Consider the following 12,535-nt stretch of genomic DNA (forward strand, 5'->3'; position numbering starts at 1 on the left):
AACAAAGGAGATGCAACTGCAGACTCCAGAACACAGTTCCAATTCAGTCTTGCTAGGATACAGAACTGGAAATCCCAGCACAGAGGCTCAGGGTTGCTGTACAATATTTCAGTGGTCCTTCCAGGCTGATGAAGAAGGCACAGACAGTTTCTGAGCAAGGTGGTTTCCATGGGGCAGGCAGAGCAGGAATGGATCAGCTGAAGAAGAATCACTTTTTCATGAATTCTTAGTCTCAGGACTTGTGTAAGAGAGAGATTAATGAGAGAGAGATTCCCATTTGGCCAAACTGACAATTTACATTTGCACATCCTGGGTATTTATAGAACTGTAAAACATCTTCAGGTAGTGATGCATAATAAGCCTGTCATCTAGGAAACCTGAAAAGAAAAAAAAAACAAACAGAAAACCTACCAACCACCAAAAGAAAAAAACCAATCCTTTTGGATTTCTTTTCTTTTGGGAAGCCTCGGGGTTGTTTGGGGTTTTTTGCCTTTTTACCACAAACTTCTTTGGAGCTGGAAAGAGACATTCTGGGTAATAATGTGGAGTTCCATTTTTCTCTTGAATGTCACTGCTACCTTGAATGTAGAGATGAAGACAACTTTATTCCTACTCATGTAGTCCTTGCAAGCTATGCTTTAACTCTGGCTGTAGTGGTAATTCAGAAGAACTCTGCAGAAGCAGTAGACAAAACTGTCCTCAGAGTGCTACTATTGCATGCTTCGAATTGCCAAGCCTTAAGAAAGTCAGGATGAGCTGAAAAACAAGCTGTTGGCAACTACTTTCCTAAATTCTAGCCGTAGTTCTGTTGTAATTTTCTGACAGAGAGATGTCTGGCAAGCAGAACTGTGTTAGCTGTAAGACTGCTGCACTCAACCTCAGAACAGGAGCTCTTATTTTAGTATTGATGGAGCACTGGAATACTGGAAACCATGCCTGTTGCAGCATCACATTTATTTCAAGTTTAACTTACATCTTTTGTGCTCTATGCCCCAAGCAGTTGAAAATCAGAATTATAAACTAACAATATTCCACAACAAATTTTCCTGTTTCTCCTCTGGTTCCATTTCTCACCTACCTAAAACATCTGGGGGCAGGAGCTGCATGTTGCTTTGATCAGTGAGAGATAAGAGATGGCAGTACAGAACTCAGCTTTTCCTCTACTTAATCACAACTCTCCTATCACTCAAAAAAGCAACTGGAGATCCTTTTCAGTAAAGCTGTTGACTGGGATTCTCAGAGAAACACTGGATTTAGGCACATAAGCTTAACTGACTTTCAAGAAGAGATGAGCATCTGTTTCATTTAGGCTCTTCTGATAACACCAGCCTTACAAGCTGAGGTTTATAAATGCAGTGTCTAACTTGGGGGGTAGGAGCTAAAACTGGGAACATATATTAAAAAAAGAGTTAACACATTATTCCTGTAAAAAGATGTTACATTAAAGAATCCTCAATCTGAATTCTGTATGCTGTTATCTTTTATTGATTTGCTTCAGTATCTGAACTGCAAAGTAGAGACTTGGGATGTAATTGTGATTATATTTCATACAAACCTCTAACATAAGTTCCATACCAACATTTAAAACTTTTTCCCTCCTCTTTTTTACCTGATTTCTTGTTGGATCTTTTCTCTCATTGGCCCATTTTAGCTGCCTCCCTTTCTCCTAGTCCCAAGGTTTACAAGGTCATGACTGTGACTCCCATGGGGAATGAGACCCTGGCAGGAGGTACCACAGAGCCATTGATCCTGAGGAGCAGGGGGATATTCCATCTAAAGGAGCAAACTGGTTCCCATTAAGGTTAATGGGGGTTACATAGTCCCTGTGTATCATAACAAGTGCTTGTCCCCTTGTCTAATCCATTCCCCTCTTTTAGTTTTCATGGAGGAAAGAACATTTTCAGAATATTTCAGAGAAGGTAAAAAAAAAAAAAAAAAGGAATGCAATTTAGAAGGAAAATTCAGAGATGTTCCATGTTTCTTCACTAACTTTCCAAAGTGTTAAAGCAGCACATTTCATCACTTTCCACTTCATCTGCAAAAGTGTTCAAGTTAGTGAGAGCTCAGTGAGAGCCATTAAAAACCTGTCAAGGAAGTGCTGGTCATGGCAACAACATTTTTCAGAAGCCATCAATTTTCCCAAATATCCATCAGTGCTAAGGCACAAGAAGGGATTCCTCATTTAGGAGGTGTCAATTCCTATTATTAATGTCACAGTGAAAACACCTGCTAAGTGTGTGTGTGTCACACACAACGTCAGGCTCAGCCAAAGCAAGGAGAGGGTGAACACCTCACAGATCTGGGAACAACCAAGAGCTGGAGGCAGCTGTGCAGGCTTGCCTAAGGACAAACACCCCATTTTTATCCTAAAAGGGGCCTTGTAAAGGTAGATTTCAGAGAATGCAGCAAGTAACAACTTAAAAATATATTATGAACCTCATATTTTACATTAACCACTTGTAAAATTGGGCGTTTGGTTCTTGGCCATCAAGCTCCAGGTGTGTATGTACTGTACAGGTTCAAGTTCTGCTACAGGTGTGGGTTGTTGTCAAAAGTGCAGCTTAAGGACACCCCAAATGAGTTGGGTGGGCTCCTGCTAGCAGAGGTGCTACAGCTACAGAGTCCAGCTCAGCCAAGTTACCCACAGAATCCTCCCATGCCCACAGAAATCCCTGGCAAGGTCTTTCAAGCTCCCTGAACCTCAGGATGCAGCCCCCTGGCAGCCTCGTACTGGCACAGAGAAGAAACTTCTCCCACCCCTTGCTGCACTGCCTGCTCCTGGGTATACAGATAGACTGTAAAATTAAAAATTAAATTGCTGCCTGCCATGATATTTGGTCTGGGGAGAGAAAAGAGCTTAAAGCCCAACATTCCAAGTATTCCAGGTCCTTACACACAATCCTAAACACTGAGCGAGAGATTGCAACAAAATGCAGGTATCCTGCTTGCCACACACAATCCTCTGCCAAAAGGACCCCAGAATGTGATTCCATCCTCACATCTCAAGCAGAAAAGGGGGAGCAGTAAATATTTCTTTAGGCAGTCACAGAATGCCTGCAGGAACCATGGGGATGGCTGGAAATTTGGTTTTTTCTGACTCTGGTTTGCTACCATTAACTGAGAATGCAACACTGCTGGGAGGTGACTGTTTCCAAGTTTTTAAGCTGTAAAATCAACATTTCCAGCCTAAATGCTGATCTCAACTAAGTAGGATTTGTGACCTGCTGGCACTTGCTTTCAAGAGAGTCCTTGCTGTTGTACATAGCAGCATTTTCTGACTCCTGGTGAGAGGCTACTCAAAGAAACAGGAGCAAGAATCTTGTTTTTCAAGTCTAGCAGTGGGCAAGCTCAAGAATAGAAGCTGCTGCTTTGTCAAAAATAACATCCTGAGAGAGGCAAAAGCTCCTGGCCAGCCTGTGCTCTGATTCCCATTTGATCTGGACACATATTTCATTTTGGAGGATGATTTAAAGTTAGGTGCATTTCTTCATCCACTGACCAGTGCAAAGAACCCTGATTTATACCATGGGCACCAAGCAGAATATATAAATATAAATAATATATAAATATAAATAATATATAAATATATAAAGATAAATACTGCAAGTCTCCTATGGGAAGTTATTCCCTTGACTTCAAAATGCTTATTGAGTTAATGAGTTATATATGTTGCTATATCACGAGGAAAAAGTTCAGGGTTTTAGTGACTGAACTTCCCCTTGGAAAATATCTATGGAAATATCTATGGAAAATATCTATGGATATTTTTGCTATATACAATATTTGGATATATGGATATATCAGGGGAAGAAGGTGATGGCACTCTGTTACAGGTTAGAATAACTGATCACTGGTTTACAGAGGACAGTGCTTGCTGCTTCCAGACAACAGGGAGGAAACTTTCAGGAATCAAATGTTCAAGGAGGAATTCCTATAATTTCAGATGTTATAAACAAACCAGTTCACATGCCTTCCTATTCCTTTCAAACCTCAGTCTCTTGCAGATCTAACACATAATCTCTAAGAAAGCACTATCCCAGTGCTTCCTCTAGTACCACTGTTAGGTCTTTATAGAAGACCCTCCAGTAATAAAGAAAGCATTATTCTTATTTTCCTGCTTTCTTATTGATTGTGTGAGACCCAAACTCAATAAACACACACACAGGAATGGCAGAAAAATAGTGTGGTCTTAATGCAAGATCTTTGGTGTGTAACAAGCACTGGGTTTATTCATTTACTCTTTAACCTATTTGTGTTTCAGTTTTTCTCCTTCTCCTACTCACTTGTTTTTCACATTACTTCTTTAGGGAAGGGAGAGAATAGGACAAAAAACCAAAAAACAAAAAACTGAGGTGCTTTTAATCCTCTCTTTTTTTAGTGAAAAACTAGAGAATTGTATTATAAATTAACACTTTATTACAGAAACTGCTAAGGATAAAGACCATGAGCTCAAATACCTCGATAGCTCTACAAAGTTTCCAACTTTCAGACAGTTTCTTTCTATCTGTGTCAGACGATAAGCTCATAAGTTGTGGCATTTTCCCTGCACAGTGCTTACCATCATTTAGATGCTTGACAGTAATATAAATTAATGGTATTTTCCCACTTTCAAAGCTGTAAAATGCTGTCAAACTCACCAGAAGAATGTAGATGGCAGAGATCACAGCCAGCCTGTTTTAATGCCACAGCCAGCCAGATGTTGTGCCAGCACTACTCACACACTGCTTTTGCTGTTTCTCTTTTGTTTATAAATCTCTGCTGGTTTTGACCATTATATCAGTATTTCTTTCCTACTTAGCCTCTGAACCCAATTCCCAGAAAAAAAGGCAGAAATACAGAGCCAGTGTAGCAACCACTGCATCCCATGCACATATGGGTTCTATTGTGTGAGTCACTGCCCTAATGATAGCTAAGCATATTACTGCCTAGAAAATTAACTCACACACTGTGAATAATCACAGAAAAGAAATTTGTTTTGCTACAAGCTCGTTTTCCAGCTGTTTTAATGCAGACGTTTTTTTCTGAAACACAAATTGGAAAAAAAAAAAAAAAAAGAAAGAAAGAAAAAAAAAAGGAAAGAGACTTTGAAAATCTGCATAATTTGAAAGTGCTTAATGTAAATTAGATAGATCAGCCTAATTTTATTTCAGTACTTTTTAATTGCATTTATAATTAGTAAAATACATTAATGTGCTACACAGAAGGTCAGGAGTTCTGGTGAAAGGATCTAATTAAAATGCTCTGCTGCATTTATGTCACACATGTGCTCAGTAACCTTGAGGCCCTCCTGCAGCAGCAGCAAAGGACTGGTTTGTACTTCTATTATTTAAAACTTTTGCCTTCAACAGAAAAGGCATCACTGCCCCAGCAGCACATGTAATGGAAGTATTCTAATCTCTCACCCTATCTGCACAACATGCTAATTACAATGGTTGGGTCCATGTCATATTGTACTTTTTCATGACAGAATAACAAATAAAAGCAGGATGGTTCCCTTTATAATGAGAACTCTGGGATGCCCACCTGCTGGCCAGTCGTTCCCTCTTAGCAATCCTGGATCAACTCATGCAACATATAATTGACAGACAGACAAAGATCTAAAGTTAGTAGCAGCCAGAAATTCAAGCACATGTGGTGGCAGGAGTTCATCCTGACACCTGAAGCTATGAGCAGCATGGATTTAAAAAAAAAATAAAAATAAAAATAAAGCAGGAAAAGCTTCCAGCAATAATCAGTAAGCAATAATTAGCAATGCTAATTTTTCTACTTAGAACTCATATTGTGATTGTGTTACCTTTAAATTATACATGCTCAGGTGTTCAAATGCTCTCCTTTCATCACCCTCTGAGGTGGTAAAACATCATTACCATCCTTCTAGCACCGGAATGATTGCTCAGGAAGATGAGAGATCTCTGCCTCACTGAGTTTTACACATCCTCCTGTGACAGGCCTGAGCAAAGCCTGAGGGAAACAAAAAAGGGAGGACACACTTTAGTACTACACAGACACTGCTAATCTGGCTTTTTTTTTTTTTTTTTTTTTAATTTTTGGAATAATCACTGGAAATACCAATTCCTGAAGTCTGGGAAATATCAATTCCCTGTCTGCAACTGTAGGAAAGTTATCCCAGTCTGCAACAGGAAGGAAAACCACAAGAAGAATGATTGCTTCTCCCAGGGATGAAACACTGAAGCTTTTTAAGATTTGTTCCTTCATACCAGCCCTAAAGTTTGGTCAATGTGATCCCTGTTTATTGGCCTGAACACCACAGGAAAAAGAAGCAGCTATGAGTTACACAGTCTAAGTAGGCTACAGCTTATGTAAAAACAAACAACATATGGAAGCAAACCATTATTATTATTATTTATTATTATTACTATTATTATTATTATTTAGGCTAACCACTAGGGATCATTTTTGCATTTGCTATGCTTTTTATAATACCAGGGCCTTGGAATAATTTTGGTTTTGAATGTCTGTTATACCCAACAGTTTAAGGCTGTACAGAGTATATATAAACACAGATGGGAAACAGAATACTTAGGTATTTTTTGAGCTTGTTCTGTGGTGCTGACCAGTTGAAAAGCAGCCCTGAGCTCCTGTGGAAACATCTCTGCTACTTCTGCAACAGAACAGAAAGGATTCAGCTCACTTGCTGTTTGTCTTCACCTACTGGGACTGGAGGGATGGAAGGATGGAAACCTTCCCTGAAATGAGAGAAGGGCAAAAAGCAGGAGGGCTGGAGGCGTGCTGAGCCTGAGGGGACTGCCCCAGGAATAAAGCTGCCTGCCTGTGGGACTGAGCTGGCTCTGATGCCCAGCTGGTTGGACACAAACTTTGAAGAACTGGCAGGTCTGAATGCAGAGCATGTGGATTGGCAGCAGAGCGTGAAGGGAATGCAGCATTGTAAGAGCTGTGTTTGCAGAGCAGCAAGAAAGGAAGATAAGAAACCTTGGAAGCTGTGGACCAGGGAGAGAAGTGACATTCACTCACCCAAGTTTTGCTTTGCCACTCTAATGTGACTCCCTAATACAAAAGTATCAGAGCTGGCAGATAAGCACTGCTTTGCTTTGATAGTTCTGTCCTGAACTGCTGGCACTGCTGTCGAGCATCTCAGTCCCTGTTGGTGTCCAGCACCTGCCAGGGGACCAAACTCATTTGGATTCCACAAAGAAAGGAAGGAGTAGTGAATCCAGAGGGATCAAACCCAAAATAGGTCAGCTCCATGGCTTGCACTTGCAGAGGCACACAGAGCTCAGCACTAAGGCAGAGGTGGGAATGTCCCCAGGAGATCCTGGCAGCAGAGGCAGGAAAACCATCCACTCCATCACCCTCAGCTGCTCCTGGGCTCCATCCACAAGGGAACTGTGGCAGTGGTTACCTACAGTTGTGCCCATCAGTGCATAATACATAGAGAGTCTCAAACTCTTGCACTTTAACCAGTTCTTCACCACCCCTCACTCACCAGAGAATCAGAAATCCACCCAAAAGCAGCAGCACAGAGGACCAGAGGCTGGGAGGCAGCAGAAAGTTCATGCTGGGACTAATGGCTCCCTTCCCCTGGGCCAAACATTTTGGGTATGGATCACAAAACCATTCATACACACATGGGTTGAAGCTGGGGCTACTGAGCATTAAACTGATGGGCTGGAGATGAGATGCATTTGGACAGTAGGAACAGAAAACTCAGAGCTGTACAACTTATCTAGGTTGGGTCATCTCATCCAAAATGACAGGGCATTTTTTATTTTTTAAATATATGTTCATTTGGCCATGTGTAACAAAAAGCAGGAACTGTTCTGAGAATGTTATTAATCCTTATTCTTGTCCTTAGACCATAGAACAACAAACCATCAATGCCATTCCTAAAATTATTTATAAAGTATGGGATATAAATCCAGTATTGCACATATTTATGAATCACACGAGGGATCAGGCTCTCAAATACAGGTAATTTTGTTTCCCAGCATTCAGAATTATTCTATCATGCAAGCCAGTCCTATGCAGAATGAATTGTTGATCATGCTTACAATTCCAAGAGAGAAAAAAATAGTTTAATAACTGAATTTCAAATGTATTCTCTTCTTTGAAATGCTGCACAGTGCTCATCCCAACTGCACACATCTATGCAGCACAGCACACAGCTGGACTTGATGAGCTCAGAGGTCTTTTCCAATGCCAATGATCCTGGGAGTCTCTGATCTGTTCCTAAGGTCTATTTGCTAAGGTAACTTCTCTAAAAGGGAAAACAAACTTCAAGAAAGTATCATGTGCAGCTATAGACTCTATGGAGGTTTTCAGAAGTCACATACTAAATAAATAAATAAAAAGGAGAGGGGGGAATTTTCATTAGATTAAAAAAAAATATCATCATAAAACAGACAGAGATTATCAAGAAGCCTTAACTGTGCTAAAACCCATGGATAATGTGCTGGAGTTTTGCAAGTGTCTGTTTTCATGGTAATCTGACTCCAAAGGGCAGATACAGTTACTGAAAAACACAATTAAGCTTCTCAACTCTCACCAAGCTGATAACTTTTCAAAAATGCTCTATTATATAAATTGAGAAATAAAATTCACTCTCCCAGCAAAAGCAGGTAGAGATGAGCAAACAGTGACTGAAGAAAAAATCCTGGATAATGCAAACACAACCTTCCAAACCTTGGCTTTGCAGTCCATAACACACACACTGGGATTAATATGAAGAATAAAATCTGACACGTGTATAATATTCAAGTTTTTTTTTTTCCTAATGACTCATATTCATATGATTAGCAGTATTGTCTCCATTCAAATCTGGATGTCAATTCCTCATTACAAAGGCAGGCATCAGGTCAATGTTAGAGCTAATGAATATCTGCTGCTGCAAATGCTTATTGTATCTTAGCCTAATTCTAGTAAAATTTAAATGCTCTATTAATTTTCTTAATAAATTTAGATATGGCTCCTGACTGCAATCTGTCTTTGATTAGCTAACAAAAGCATGGGAAGACCTTGCCAAGATGATGGTTCAGAATATTCCCAGCAAATCGTCATCTAAAAGAAAAAGAATCTATTAATTTCTCATTACTGCAGGCTTGCAATTGGTGCAGACTTTAATTGGCAAAGGTTGGTGCAGATGTTTGGGCTGCCCAGGTCTTCTCAATCCTGTGTCCTCTGGACTTGTTATAAATAAATATTGTGATCAGTGCTGGAAAGTTTCCAGTGCCCATGTATTTTCTGGGCTTCACTGGGTCATTGGGGGGTATGCATAACTTTAAAGATTTTTTTTCATCTTTAGACCCAATAAAAATAATTGTTCCCCTCTGCCCAGCTGCCTGGTCTGTAGGTACAGTACCAGAGGGAGCACAGAGACTTCCACTGTGTTCAGCATCCTGCTGTCCTCACAAAAAGAAGGGGGACATTTTAAGAACAATGAGACCTGTTTTAGACATGGACCTCAAGGAAAATTGTATTTATGGAAAGGCTTCTTTTGGGCTGACTATGGATAAAGATCAAGTCAGTCCACTCAGGTGCAGAGGTATACAAGTCACCCACACTTGGATTTTTCTCCAGATGTATGAAGGAAAACACTGAACTTACAACTGGGCCAATGTAAATGGATTGCAAATACAGAGTACTCTGGGGGTTGTGCTACATCCAAGTGGCAATAGAGGAAAAAAAGGGGAGAGAAAAAAATGTCATCATAATTTAGAATCACCAGGGAAGGAAGTCTTCTTTGTGAGATCAGGATGAGTTTAGCTTGCTTAGGAAACAAAACCACTGAGAAGACATCCCTGAAAAATAATCACGTGCTGAGCAAAGCAGGGGAAAAGCCATGAGAAGTAAACAACTGTGTAAAAACAGCTAAACAGTCCAGGAATAAGTTCAGGATTCCTAATGAAAGTCTTCTGAGCAAGGCACTGACACAACCTTCCACAAGCAGCAAACAGGGGGGTTTCCTAAGCTTATAAATACACAACATTCTTCACTCTCTTTTCCTATCACTTTCTAGAGATAATAAAACACAAATCCAAGACAGTAGAAGCCAGACAGGTAAATTTACTAATTGTACAAGACAGTGGTGTTAACTTTTGATCCTAAATGTGCATCTAGTGAGAGGAAAGCCCAGTGGCACCTGTAAAGAGGCCACTGCAAATTTTTTACCTTTTCTTGTGAAGCACCAAGGTTCCTCTAAACGTGAGCACAATCAGAATGAAGTACTCCTGAGTTATACTGCAACTCTGAAAGCTCCCCTAAGTATTAATACAAATTATTCAAGTTTTATCTGTATTATTCATTGAGAAAAATCTGCACTAAAAAGGAAATTATGAGCTCACCCCAGATCCAAGCAACTGGAGGAAATGGCTGTTTGAAGACAGATAATATTAGCTTTCCTCAGCACAGTAGTACAAAAGTTCACAGGAAAATAAATACTTCTCAGCCTTAAATTATCTCTCAACCTTTTTCTTTTTTTTTTTTTTTTTTTTTTGGTTTGGGGGTTTTTTACATTTTAATTACAGTTGGCAACTCTGAGTTTCCTTCTGGTAGTTGTAATCAAAACTGACAAGTGATTAAATGCTGCAATCTATGGCACATTATTATTACAGCCCAGTACAGAAGACACTAAACCAACACCATCTTTTAATGTACAAACAATATTGCAGCTCTCTTTGCAGTGACTGCTACAGAACACCCAAACCAGGTCTCATTACCTTCCCACCTCTGGTATCCATCAGCTGTTCCCAGTCCATATGGATGTTTCTGTCCATTCTCAGGGATGGAAGCACTGGTGTGGGGGCTGAGCTGCCCACAGCACTGCAGAGCAGCAGAAACCCCATAGGTGACACCATTCCAGATTACTGACTGCCATCTGCTGGCACTTAAACTGGTAACTAAACCTCCCAGGTAATTTTAGGTTCCCTATCAAAATTCCTGTTCCATGTATATTCGTTTTCATTCCGTTTCATCCTGTATGGAGTTCAGACAAATTTGAATGTATACTCCTTTTTTTTTTTTTTTAACTCCATTCTGGTGCCTTCCCTGGTACAGAAACGTTAAGCCATTGTCTATTCAGACATACATCTCAACATCAAAATCATCTGAAACATCTTAGACACAGTCAGAGACTGCAGTTTGCCTGGCTGAACTAGATTGGTGCCTTCTGGAAGTGATTTGTACCCCATCCTCTTACAGAAACAACTGTTCTCCAGGGGGTCTGTGCAGAACTGGGATGTTTCGTGCCATTTTCAGAGGGGAGTTTGATGTATTTTGTAAAGCACAGAGCAGAGAAGGAGCTGGAGGAATAAAATGGAGAAAGGAAGAGTAGGAAACATGAGTCCTGTGGACAAATATTTAGGCAAAGTCATATTTACCTTATTCAGGAAACTGGTAGACAGGATCTTGGGTATTTCTGAAGGGCAAAGGAACTCAAAGCAGCTCTTTGAGGACAAAGCCCTTGAAGCCCATCCTGGTATCCAGGAAAAGGAAGGGATGTAGCCAGCCAGTGGCTTGGCTAAGCAGGGAAGTTGTGACTGATTTCCAACCAAACAGGAGGAGCAGTGGAGGTGGAAGTAAAACCAGGCTACTGAGGGGAAGACAGATGAGCTTGTTCCACAGGCATGCAGGGATGTGGCAGGGAAGCCAAAACCAGGAGCAGCTGATGTGGGTTTACAAAGATAAATCCTGCCTGAGCACAGGGATTGCCTTCTGAACTAAAATGACTAGGAGGCTGGGGTAGGAACTTCCCACAGCTGCTTCTAACTTGAATAATTCTATGATACTCTGACATTCCTTTTTTTTTAGAAGGCACATTACAGGGTAAACAACAGACAAAACCAAAAAAGAACCCCAAAAGAAAACAAAAAAAACACCAGGAAAACCCCAAAACAACACCCCAAAATATCAAACAACCCAAAAGACATCCTTACTGGTTTTAAATGGGAAAGCCAGGATTTTTCCTAAGCCCACAAGAAAGGATAAATCTGAATAACTTCCTAGCAGTAGCTGGAGAACACACTGGAGAATATCCTGCCAAGCATTTCTCAGGGTTATGCCAAGTTATCCTTCAGCCCCCCAGAATGATGAAAACATCTTGTTTGGTGCAAGTTTCACATAAGCTGATGCAAGATCAGTCTTTTCCACAATGTCTTACATCAAAATGGCAGGTAAACAGCTGGATTAGGGAAAAAAGCAAAATTTCTCAAGAGAAAAATCAGTTTACTTGAAAGATGCTCAGTGGCTCCTCTCCATCCAAGCCCAGCACTGAACAGGCACCTTTCCTAACAGCATGAGATTTGGTACAAATAGAATTCATTGTGTGTTTGTTGATTTCTTCAAAGTTTTCTCCATCATAGGAAATACTTGGCATCTTTCTCCTCTCCTTCCATACAGAGGACATCTACTAATGAGGTAAAAAAAAAAAAAAAGCACCTGAGACTTGAATTCCAGGAACTGCACTTCTACTGGGGCTGCTCCTTGGATGATGTTTGTTAACAGCAGTGGTAAATAAACAGTAATTTCAGTGGACTGAAACAAAATAACTTGAAAAGATGGC

At 40.3% G+C, this 12,535-nt stretch overlaps 1 protein-coding gene across 1 annotated transcript in view; it reads right to left on the reverse strand.

Annotated features, from left to right (window-relative positions):
- The window catches only part of RBFOX1 (RNA binding fox-1 homolog 1), an 818,832-nt gene that overhangs the window by 666,878 nt on the left and 139,419 nt on the right, over positions 1-12,535 (reverse strand). The gene's annotated exons all lie outside the window — the stretch shown is intronic.

Source organism: Calypte anna, chromosome 14 (genome assembly GCF_003957555.1).
Source record: "Calypte anna isolate BGI_N300 chromosome 14, bCalAnn1_v1.p, whole genome shotgun sequence".
Taxonomy (NCBI): Eukaryota; Metazoa; Chordata; class Aves; order Apodiformes; family Trochilidae; genus Calypte; species Calypte anna.